The following is a 12,037-nucleotide window of genomic DNA, read 5'->3' as shown; positions in this document are numbered from 1 at the left end:
TAGCGGAATTCAGGTGTGGGTGAGGTACTCAATCAGACAAGCAGGCTTGTAGAGTCTTCCTCTTGGGAGCCAGCTAACAGATAGCCACGCTGTAAATGAAACCAAGATGTAGCAGCATGCTGTAGTGTAAGCCTGCGATGCATAAGACAGAGGAGAAGGGTTGGCAGAGGTTGTGATCAGTGCTCTAAGTGGCTCCTTGCTTCTGAGAGCCTCCCTTTCTCTTGTTACTGGATATTCCTGGTCCCCCAGTCTTAGACTCTCTTCCCAGAAGGCTCTTTTGCCTGTTGCTCACCCAGTGACCCATCCTCAAATGTCACTACCCAGCAGTCTATCCCTGACACTGCTTCTCTTTTCATTCTGCGCACACTTCCTGGGCAACTTCCTCCGTTCCTGTGACTTATTTCCCATCCAATTGCTAGTGATGGCCACATCTGGCTCCAGCATAAACCTGAGCTCCTTCTATGGGGCTGGCTGCCTTCCAGACACCCCTGGGCAGGAGGTGTTCCTCAGAGTCTTGGTGCTTTACTGTCACCATCTCTGTCCTATGGACCCTGTCCCTCATCCAGAGTTGCCTTCCGCCAGCATTTTGCCAGCCGAGCCAAACCCACTGTCTTCCTCACCATCTCAGCTAGCCCTCTTTCTCTGGACCACCCGACCTAGTAAGTTCTTCCTCTCCATTAATTCCATTGAGTCAAACAGGGCCTCAGTGTGGCTATGGCTTCGAATCGCATGATGCCATTTGTTTCGTGTGATAAACCCCACAGGGTTTTTATAAAACTCACAAAGCCATAACCACTCTGTCCTGTAGGCTGAAGGCCAGCAGGGATGGGGCTACAATCTCAGCCACCTCCCGAGAACTCGGGGTACAAGGACGAGTGGAAACAATTGATAGAAATGTCTGGGAATGGTGCACACTGAGGGAACTTAGCACACTCACTGTCTAAAAGCACGAGTCCATGAGCACTTCAAAATGTTCAGTTCACAAATGTCCCCTAGACAAGAATGAAGATCTAAATTAGGTTCCAAAACTTATGGAGCAGAGAAGCCAGGCAGCATGGTGCATCCCTGTAATCCTGGCACCGAGAGGCAGAGACAGGAGGATCCCTGGAGCTAGCTGACCAGCAGCCATTGATGAGCTGCAGGCTGCTGAGACACCGCGTCTCAAGACAAAATGGTGAACAATGCCAGGGGAACAACACCCTAAGGTTGTCTTCTGGCCTCCACATGCACAGGCGTGCATATATATGTATCCCCAAACATACATGAACACACACATGCACACACACACACACACACACACACACACACGTCTGATGGGTCAAAATACCAAGCTCATTGCCTTCAGACAGTCCAGCAGGAAGCTCTTCTGCTCCCCACCCGCACAGTGGACCCCTACTCTGAAGACCAGCCCTGTGTCTATGGGCCAGATATGTCAGGAGTTTCTGCATTGCCCCTTTTCCGTTTTCACACGAGGCCTTTTTACACCCCGGGAGACTGCATCAGCCTTGTATCTGTGACCAAGACGCAGTGGAGCCCTGTGGGTTAAATGGTGCTGTGTCCCAGATGCAGTGGGTTAGATGCCTTCATGGTCAGACACTGCGTCCTATATGTTAAAGCCTATATGTTATGAGTGTGTTTGCTACAGGAAGCCCCAAACATGCAAGGGGCACTGGCATGCTCCAGGTTGAAGTATGACCTACTTTTAGCTCATTCTTCTTGCCTCTTGGATTCCTAAGCCATGTTCACTTTAGCCTCATGGCGAAAATGACGCCTTTTGTAAAACTCAAATCAGAAAGTGGATGGGGGAAGGAAGGAAGGACCTTTAGAATGTAAGAAATATCACCAAAGCCAAACCAAAAGAAAAATAAACAGCCAAGGGCTAATGATGACTCATGACATCCCCAGACTGCTCTGCTCCCGTGTCCTGGGAGAGGGCAGGCTTGGCTCTCTGTCCTCTTGGCAGAGTCCTTTTTGCTTTGACTTCATCAGACCATGAGAACCTCCAGGGTCAGACAGTGTCCCTGGGTCTGAGAGCCCCGAGGAGGTGACCTCACGAGCATTCAGAGACCAAGCTCTCCCAGAAATGGGCGAGCACATGTGTTCCACGAGGCCAGTGCCCACAAGTGACAGCCATGCCCCAGGCACTCTACTCATAGGCCAGGCTCTGTCTGGTGGCACCATGCCCCCGTGACATCTTGATATCAACTCCGATATCCCTCTCTGCCGTCACCTGCCCTTTCTGCTGGTCTCTGAAACATTCCTCAAGGAAATGGAGCAAAAACATTTCCAACATCCTCTCCCAGTTACCTGAGCTGCTCTGTTGTCCCCACATCACTAGGTGCTTCTTAGGCCCTTACAGTCCCCACACCCCTGGTAACAATCTGGGGACAGAGTTGTTGGAGATCTGCTGCTACCGTGGCTGGCACTTCATATATAGAGTTTGAAGGAGTATAAAACCTGAAGCCAGTAAAGGAGGGGAAAGACGCCTCCGACCTTCAGCCCAGCTGCCTCATGGGTTTTTATCAATTTGCTTCCTTTCTTCCCGATGCCTATATCCTTGCTCTCTGATAAACACAGAAGCAGACAAGGCTGATTAACCCTTTCTGGTTCAGCTCATGCTTTAGAGCAGGGGTTCTCAACCTTCCTGATGCTGCGAACCTTTAATACAGTTCCTCATGTGGTGATGACCCCCCCAGCCATAAAATTATTTTCGTTGCTACTTCATAACTGTAATTTTGCTATTGTTTTGAATTGTAATGTAAATACCTAATATGCAGGATATCTGATATGTGACCCCTGTAAAAGGGTCATTTGACCCCCCCAAAGGGGTCACGACCCACAGGTTGAGAATTGCTGCTTTAGATGGATTTTCATGAGAAGAAAGGTAGTGACAAGTGAGAATCTGCCTCTGGCAGCCACAGGTTCGGGGAGACCTTGATGAACTGCAGATCGGGGAGGCAGTGCCTATGATCTTTGAGGCTGTAGGGACCAACCAAGCCCATGGTTAGTTAGACCTGTAGGGTGCTTGCTTAGACAGTGAGCTTGAGGGAGGTAGCTCCTGACCGCCTGCTCATGCTGGGGCTTTTGAGCCTGTGCTGCATGCGGAATCTGGAAAAGCGGGCTGCAGGAGCATCCGAATGCCATGCCAGCGGCGTTGGTGGTATAGTGGTGAGCATAGCTGCCTTCCGAATGCCATGCCAGGGTCCTGCCTCGGATTACCGCCTGCAATTTTTACAAGACACATTATGGTAGGCCCGCCCCTCCCACCACCACTTGTTAGTTCTCTCTCTATAAGGAAATGAGATCACAGTCAGCTATAAGACAATAACACAACCACAGTTCTTAGAAGAACTGCTGGTGAAACCCAGATATCACCAGGGTTGGACAGAGCAGCAGAGGTGGGTGTGGTGGCACTGAGTAGGGACTCTGCTCCTAGTCCCTATCTGTTTGGGGTCTCCAGGACTCACCCAGTGCTTCATTTGGACCCTAAATAAAGACCCCAAATTTTAGGGTCTTGTGGAAGCTGTAGATACTGAATCTTCTAAGTTCTCTTGATCTAATTCATTCATTCATTCACTCACTCATTCATCCTGTGTGCACTTCAGTGGACACGGGTGCATCCCCCACATTGTGACAGTCACCGTGTAAAACACAGTTTGTATAAAACCTTCCAAGTAGCATGAAAAGCGCCCCAGTTCTTCCAAAAACAGGGAGGGTACACTCAAATGGCGTGGATGTCCCTTCTCAAAGGGACCAAGAGCACTAATAGTTACCATGGACTAGAGAAGAGAAGTGCTCACATAAAGGGGATTCCAAAGGCAAGGTGGTGAGTGACTTCAGAGCCTGGGAGGGCTTCGAGTACATGCTGACATGGCCTTTTCCATGGAGTTCAGGAAGCTAAGACAGTTCAGGCAGAGAAAGAAAGACCAGGATATACTATCTGCATATACAAGGGGGCTGTAAAATGTCCCATAATCCAGGAGCTTATGTGGAGAATGTGTTCTTTCCAGGATCTCAGATGGAGAGGGGATATATAGCAAAGTATTTATAAGATATCAAAGCCTTAGGCCCGTACTACACAAGGCTATAGAATACAAATTATATACTCTATCTCGTCCCAGAAGCCACAAGTAAAGAAGCCACAAATCCAGGATGCCTCAAGGCAGACACTTAAGTATAGATAAGAGCACAGTGAAGGGACTGGAGAGGTGGCTCCGTGGTTAACAACACACTTCCTACTCTTCTAGGGGACCAGAGTTCAGTTCTCAGTACCCATATCAAGTGACGCATCACTGCCTATGACTTCAGCTCCAGGGATCCCAAGGAGCTCTTCTAGCCTCTTCAGGGACTCATCTACCACCTCAACACACACACACACACACACACGCACGAACGCACACACACACAATCATCATCATAATAACAAGAATATAAGATCTTAAAAAAATAAAATAGAGACAAAAATCAGTTAAGAGAACAAACTGCCACCAAGAAGGAAAACAATTGGTGTGAAAAAGACATCAAAGCCCATGTGACCAGCCTCTGCCAAATTGTCAGTATTATCAGAATTAGGGTTCGTGGGAGACACAGTCCAGGTCAGGCCAGAGAGGTTGCACGTAAAGTGCCGTCCTGATTGAGATCCCAAAGATAGCAGGAGAAGTTGAAAATATCTAAATCTGCTGCACCATGTCATTACCAGTAATGTCTCACTGAGGAAAACATACCCTTCTACGGCCACATTTAGAACTGGGGGACTCGGGCTGAAGACATGGTTCCATGTTGAAAGTGCTTGCTGTGCAAGCATGACAACCTGAGTTCAGACCCTGAGCACCCACAAAAAAGCAGGGCAGGGTGGCACACACCTGGAATCCCAGAGTTGAGGGCTGGAGACAGGTGGGTCCTGGGGCTCCCTGGTCAGCCAGTGCAGCAAACGGTGCAAACCATAGATTCAGGGAGAAACCCTGTCTTAAAAAATAAGGTGGAGAGATAGAGGAAGGTACCCGAAATCACCCTCATATCCTCTGCACATACACATTCACACAAAAGAACCCGACAGCTGGGTAGGAGACACCCAGTGTGTGTCTGTCTGGTCTTGGAGCATCTCCACATAGCTAATCTAGAGTAAATGATTTATTCTGGGGTCACAATAATGAGGATGCTTTTTAACCTTTAGTGAAAAATAGAGATCCAACAATCAGACAGGAGTCCTGTAGCTAGACAGGAAGATCCAGGAAGACCCAGTGCCAACACTGATAAAAAAACAAAGCAGTCACCAGTTCCCCTCCCCTCCTGCAGTGGGGAGCTGTAGGAGTATTTTATGGAGAGGGGAGCAGACTGCAGGATGACGTGAGAGGCATATGTTTTATGCACCTGCAGCCTAAGCCCAGATGCTTTAAAGGCAAACGGTGTTGGAACTGTGAGGAGAGAAGCTAAAACTGTGGTCCTGGGGAGAGCACAGTTGTCTCTTTTTGAGGCTTGTTAGGAACAGGGCCGGAAAGTGAGCAGAATGGAAAGCAGGCATTGTAGACTTTCATATCCTGTGCACATAGCCTGTACTTTCCTATGTGAGAGTGAAGGCACATGCATGACATGACACAACATGTCTCTGGGGGTCAGAGGGCAACCTCAGGGGTCAGTCCTTATTGTGTGACAAAACTTTTCCTGGGGAGACACAACACACATCTGCTGTCCACAATGAGGGAGCCTACAACAGACCAAAGTACAGATACCACCGATGTCCAACTTGGTGAGCCAGTGAGTTTTATTGGGGTCACTTACAGAAGGATGGGTGAAGGGTCACTTAGAGGAACAAAGACAGACAGCTGCAGCATCATCATGGGTGACAGCTCACAAAATCTGGGACACCTGGAGCACACTGCACAACCGCAGGCATCTCAACAGGTTGGAGAGCGTCTTTTCCAAGTGGCTCTGATTTAAACCTCTTGGAACCTTTTGGTTTCTACTTCCTCTGAGCAGCTGGTCTGGTCTGAGAGTCCTTACATCTCCGCTCCCCTGAGCATCTTGCAGTGCAGCTTCCTTAGAAGGGGAAGCTCAGCTTTTGTTGCTTACTCTGGCAGGGAGGGGCCTAGTGAAATCTGGTCAGTTTCAGGGACTTCTGCAGCTATTTTGAGTTGTTTACCTTTCTGTTTCAAGCGCCTTCCCTGTGGGATAGAATGTTTCAATCTCAGAAGAAAACTGCTACAAAACAGTCCTCTCCTTCCCGGTAATTGAAACATTCTGCTTTGTTGCTACATACACTGAGCTAGACTCCCCATGAGCTTTCAGATTCTGAATTCTGTGATCTCTGTCTCTCATCCTGCAGGTCATGCTGGGATTATGAGTGTGCTCCATGTCTGGCCTTATGTGTGTTCTGGGGATTCAAACCCAGGTCCTCGATGTTTGCACAGCAAACACTTATCCCACTGAGCCATCTTTTCAGCCCCGAAACCATGTCCTTTTTAAGCACACGTGCTTGTTTCCCAAAGTTGATTGGTGCCGTGCCACGGAGCCATTACCATGCAGGTCATTCTCATCTAGGCCGCATTATCCATCTTCAGTGTGATATTGTTGCTCATCATTAGCAGAAGCGGCAGACAACATGATTTGTGAGTGGGCATTTAAAACCAGAAGCAGCATTAAGATCAGCATAATCAAAACTGCAGGGGAGTGATGGAAACCAGACCATCTATGAAACTCAGAACAGGACGAGCCTTTTACAATTGCGGTGTGAATTTCAGCCAAACCGAAGGGCAGCCAGCTGGGATAAGTGGGGATGATGCTGGAGAATGCAGTAAGTAAACGCCAAGGAAGCCCCCAGTGTGTTTGTAAGGTGTTTACTGGCCTCAAAGAACAAACTGCAGTAACCCCAAAGAAAGGAAGGGCTGCAGTGTGGAGGAGAGGAGAAAGAAGAACTCACCAGAGGAGGAGTTTCTCACAGACCACAAATGGTGTTTGTTTAGAAGGGACATTTCAAGATCAGGTGTCAAGGGGCCACAGTCAATCATGTGACAGCAATGGGCGGGCTGACATGAATCAGGGAGTTAGTCAGCACACTGCTGCCCTACTGCAGGGGCTGCAAATGGTCCCATCCTCTCTGAGGATGCTGGCAGTTCCCAGCCAGCCTCTCCAGGAAGTGATTGGCATTCTACAGAGGTCTGTGTTGCTGAGCTAGATACCAGTTAAGGTGTTATCAAAGAGCACTGTGGGGGGAGGGGGTGGGCAGAATACACCCTGCAGGAGTCAGGGCTCTCCCTCCACCTTCTGAGTCCTGGAGATCAAACTCAGGTCGGTAGACTTGGCAGCACTTACCCACTGAACCATCTCGCCATCCCTCAATGAGTTTTTTACTTCTGACTTCCAGCAGGTTCATCATTATTCCAGGGGCCTGGATACATAGACGCAGCTGGCCAAGTTTGGCTCAGCCCCTGTTTCTGTAAACAGAGTTTTATGGAAACACAGATTCGTCAGCTTCTTTGCCTACTGTCTCTGGCTCTTCGGCTACGTTGACTGAGTGGGTAGTTGACAGGGACTTCTTAAGGCTGAAAACATTTTCTGACTTTACTTAGGTATAGTGGACACAATCTGTAGCTTTGACCCAAGTTCATTACTGAGCCCTTAGGTGCCAGACTGTTTCTTCATGACCTCGTGGGACCTGTTTGCAATGCATCCCTTGCCTGTTTGTCAGCCATCACTGCCAACAGAGCGGAGAACAGTGAAGAGTAAAGATTACAGTAAAGTACTTTCTTCTGGTTGCAGCATTTTGCTCTGACTTCCTAAGGCAAGAGAAAAGCAGGAGGCCCCTAGTCTAGAATCAGCGTGTCGCTGCTGCCACCAGGTGCCAACATGCTGTTACTGTTCTCCTTATCTCGCCCAATGTCCTTGCTGAATCAGCTGTAGGGCAGCTTTTCCTACTAAAAAATCAGTACCCAGCATGGGTATGACTATAATCCTATCATTTTGAAAACTGAGGTAGGAGGTTTTAAAAGTTCAAGGCCAGCCTTGGCTACATATAAATTACCAGGTGAGCTAGCAAGACCCTGTCTCAAAAAGGGAAAGAAAGCTGACCACGGATGTAGCTTAGTAGTATGTATTTTGCATGCACAGGGCTCTGGGATCAACCCCCAGCATGGAATAAGCAAGGTGTGTGTGGCGGGGGGGGTGGGGGGGGTGGGGAACATGGCTGTAAAGCCCAGCGCTTGGGAGGCAAAGAGAGGAAGATGAGAACTTTGGGATCATCCTAAGCTGTGTAGTGAGTTTGAGGCTAGCCCGAGACATGAGACACTGTCTTTAAAATAAAAAGTGTCCCCCAAGTCAGGAAGACTCAGCCAGCCATGAGCAGCCCGTGGGCCAAGGGAAACACGGCTTGGCTTTGCTTTGCTTTCTGATCTTGTTCCCTGGTGGTTTCTTTTGGCTTCAACCACAAAGAAATTCCGAAGACTGTATGTCCTTGGGGAGTTTGATGATTAAAGTGATTTTCCTCTCGTAAGTATCATTAAGAGGAGACCACACCCTCATCCCTCACTTCACGGTGAACATAATTCAAACCAGCAGGGAGAGCAAAGGCAATTTATGCTTGAACACTGAGCTTTGAACTCTCCTTTCCAGCCTGGGCTAGAGCCATGTATAGGCTGTGAACTCCTGGACGGGTGAGTTCAACAGGTGTCCTGATGCAGGGCTGGGCAAAGTGGACAGTGCTGCCTGCAGACTGACCACACACCTTGGACAGCCAGCAGAAGCACACCCTCAGGGGCTGGTTGCATGCATTTCGTGCTCCATACCCAGGCAGCCAGCAGAAGCACACCCTCAGGCGCTGGTTGCATGCATTTCGTGCTCCATACCCAGGCAGCCAGCAGAAGCACACCCTCAGGCGCTGGTTGCATGCATTTCGTGCTCCATACCCAGGCAGCCAGCAGAAGCACACCCTCAGGGGCTGGTTGCATGCATTTCGTGCTCCATACCCAGGCAGCCAGCAGAAGCACACCCCCAGGAGCTGGGTGCATGCATTTTGTGTTCCACGCCCAGACTGGCTCCTGCTGCCCAGTGTCCACACTTAATCAAGGATATCTGGTGGGTTAGCCTGCGTTCAGAGCTACTTGCTCAGTTAAGACCCACTTTAAAGTTTGTGACTGCTAGCCTATCAAAGAGTAGAGGTCATAAATAATAGAAGTCTTTTCTTCTGGCTTATAAAATACAAGCATTGCTATATGACCAATCACGTAAGGCAGGAGTCATTAATTAAACACTTGTTTAGAATAAAAAAAAAACAGTAATGCGCATGTTTTCCTGTGTCACTGAGAATCTTTTAAGGAGCAAGCCGTGGTAACTGCCTCCCAGCAAAGATCACGTGGCAGCATGTATGATTGTCCCTACACTTACCCAATCCACCTGCCTTTAGGGACATCCCAGGGTGACCCTCTCTTCCTCTGGGTTGTTGATCTTAAGCTCCCCATGCCCTCTGACTTGGAACAGAAGTCATTGGAAGTGGTCTCTGGACTGAAGTGTGGCAGGTGAGCTGGCATGAGGGTGTGCAGGCGACCTGAGTACAGTAATGCCTTTTACCCTGTCATCCCCTCTCCTCACAGCCCTTCACTCCCGTCCGCTGCTCTTCTTTATCTGCACTCGAAGATACTGCTCTCAGTTTCACCGAAGCAAGCAAGCCTTTCTCCTGAATCCACCAAAGTGTTGACTCTGGAGTTCTAGAGTGGTCCACATCCCTTTCCTTCAGTTTTCCTTTCCCGGTCACAGTGGCATTTGAAAATGGCCCACAGCGCCACCGTGTGGTGGTCTGGCATTATAGCTCACTAGGTGAGGTGATAAGAAAAAGAGACTTTAGAAGGTACTTGAGTCGATCCTCTGACTTGGTGTTGGGCTTAAATGGAACTTATACCCATATTGACTCTCTTCATATAACTATACCCTTTGCATATATTATCCATCAAGTTTTCCATCTGTCTTTATCTTCTATCTATCTACCTGTCTTTTTGTCATCCGTGTCTGTAGGAGTTGGTAAACACTCCCTAGATGTTCTGTAAAATAGCATTTTTATAACCCTGCTGTCTGGCTTGGAGCATTTCATACCTCATTTAGTTCATCGCAGAACTGATTCATCATTGTTACTCCTTCTCCAAGAATTAAAATAGATCTCTGTGTGACCATGCAAAGTGGCCAATAGAGCAGGAGGCTACTGTAATCAAGGAAAGTGGAGGTGTGGGGAGCCCAACCCCAGAGCCCCCAAAGGTCAGTTCCATTTGCCTTTTTGTCGTAGGGACACCTGTAGTGCTCTAGTAACTTTAATAAGATTATCTTATTTTATGCGTATGAAGCTTTGCCTGCATATATGTTTGCACACCATGCCCACAGATATCAGAGCAGGGCATTGTATCCTCTGGAACTGGAGTCATGAATGGTTGTGAGCCACCACGTGATCGCTAGGAGTGGAACCCAGGTCCTCTGCCAGAGCAGCCAGTGCTTTTAACCGCTGAGCCCTCCCCCTGCTCCTGCTCCTGTTTCCTCAGGCATGGACAGTAACAGGAGTGGATCTGATTTGATTTGACCACCATTAGGAGGGTTCTTGTGGGCCATGTCAGATAATAAAGTCACGCATCTGCATGGCATCCCTTTGATCCTCAGGCCCCATCTTTTCGGACAAGGATAATATGAGCAACTATCCCAGCCATTTCTGGCAGAAAAATACACTTGGAGTCAAGGGCTGACGGGCTCTAAGTGATCTTCAGAGACAAAGTTGCTTTTGAAGTTTGGTTGTTTTCTTCAATGGATACTTTCAAGCAAGATTCTGGGTAGAGTAGACATCCACTCCTGACACAGAACGCCCCCTCCGTGCCTTAACCAAGGAAGACTTTGATTAGCCAGGGCAAAATAACAGCAGACCACATATAGAGGAGCTCTTGTCTAGGGGGACAGGAGGCCCGTACCTGGCTTCTTCCTCTGCCCTAAGAAAGACATCTCTAGCCCTAGATGTCCCTGCCTCCACCTTGGACAACAGAGAGACCTCTAGATATTTCAGACCTGGTTCACCATTCAAGGTTGCCCCGCTTCTCCATCATGGCTGTATTTCCCTCTGCTTAAACTTCAAAAAGATCCTTTCCAACTCTAGAGGGAAATAGTGATGCCTGAGTGATCTTTGTAGGACTGCTCCATTCGTGCTATAAGAAAGCTGAGTTCAAAGGACAAAGTCGTCGGGGGTGGGGATGGCAGCAGAGTAGGGATGTGCACATCAACTTGGAAGCCATCTCCAGGATCCCTGCCCCACCCAGGGCATCTCAGACTCCATCAGGGAAAAGGGTACAGCTGTGCCCTCCCCACTTCTGCACAGCTGTGATCTGCCAGTCATGAACAAACACGCATCTTCCTTTCTCTTAGACACTGTGGGATCCATAGTCATCCTACGTTAACTTTCCACCGAGTTTTGAAGAACTTCCCGTGGGTCAAAAGAACAGGAGGCAGATTAGACCAAGAGTTTGTCATTAGCGCTTTAAAGCGCTATTTCTCAAATGCGTGCTCATCCCAAGAGCCCATGATGCCTTGGGTAGTAAACTTCGTACCACGATCGCCATGAGGATTGGTGTCTCTGGTGACTGCCTGCCAGGTGCTCACTACTGAATCCTCCTTTCCGCTCATCGAAGTGTCGGACTGACAACAGGACCCACAAAAGAACTGAGGCCCCGGAGGACCTTGTCCACATACCCATCTCCAGTCAAGCCCTTGCCCTGAGAGAAAGTGTGTTGGGCATGGGAAGCAGGCCTGGCTTCCTCCAGCCTCTCCTTTATTGCAGGTCTTTTGAAGGGTGGTATAGAGGTGCATGCGGCAGAATACCCAGTGAGTGGGTTCAGAGCCTGGCTGTCTAAGGTGATGGGTCGCTTTTCTCCGTAAAGCATGGGTAACCGTAGCTACTGCAGTGTGGGTGTCCCAGCAATTACCCATGTTTGTCTATAGAAAGCACCCACAACAGTTTGAGACAGGCATGCCACAGGGCTTTATATGTCGTCGGAGATAGCCAGGCCCCTGTTCTCCCCCATCC

General features: G+C 48.8%; 1 protein-coding gene across 9 annotated transcripts in view; it reads left to right on the top strand.

The window, feature by feature from the left end:
- Positions 1-12,037, top strand: part of Slc39a11 (solute carrier family 39 member 11) — a 434,880-nt gene that overhangs the window by 371,024 nt on the left and 51,819 nt on the right. The gene's annotated exons all lie outside the window — the stretch shown is intronic.

This window comes from Chionomys nivalis, chromosome 7 (assembly GCF_950005125.1).
Source record: "Chionomys nivalis chromosome 7, mChiNiv1.1, whole genome shotgun sequence".
NCBI lineage: Eukaryota > Metazoa > Chordata > Mammalia > Rodentia > Cricetidae > Chionomys > Chionomys nivalis.
Note: the sequence above shows the minus strand (reverse complement) of the source record. Positions and strands in the feature narration are given on the sequence as shown.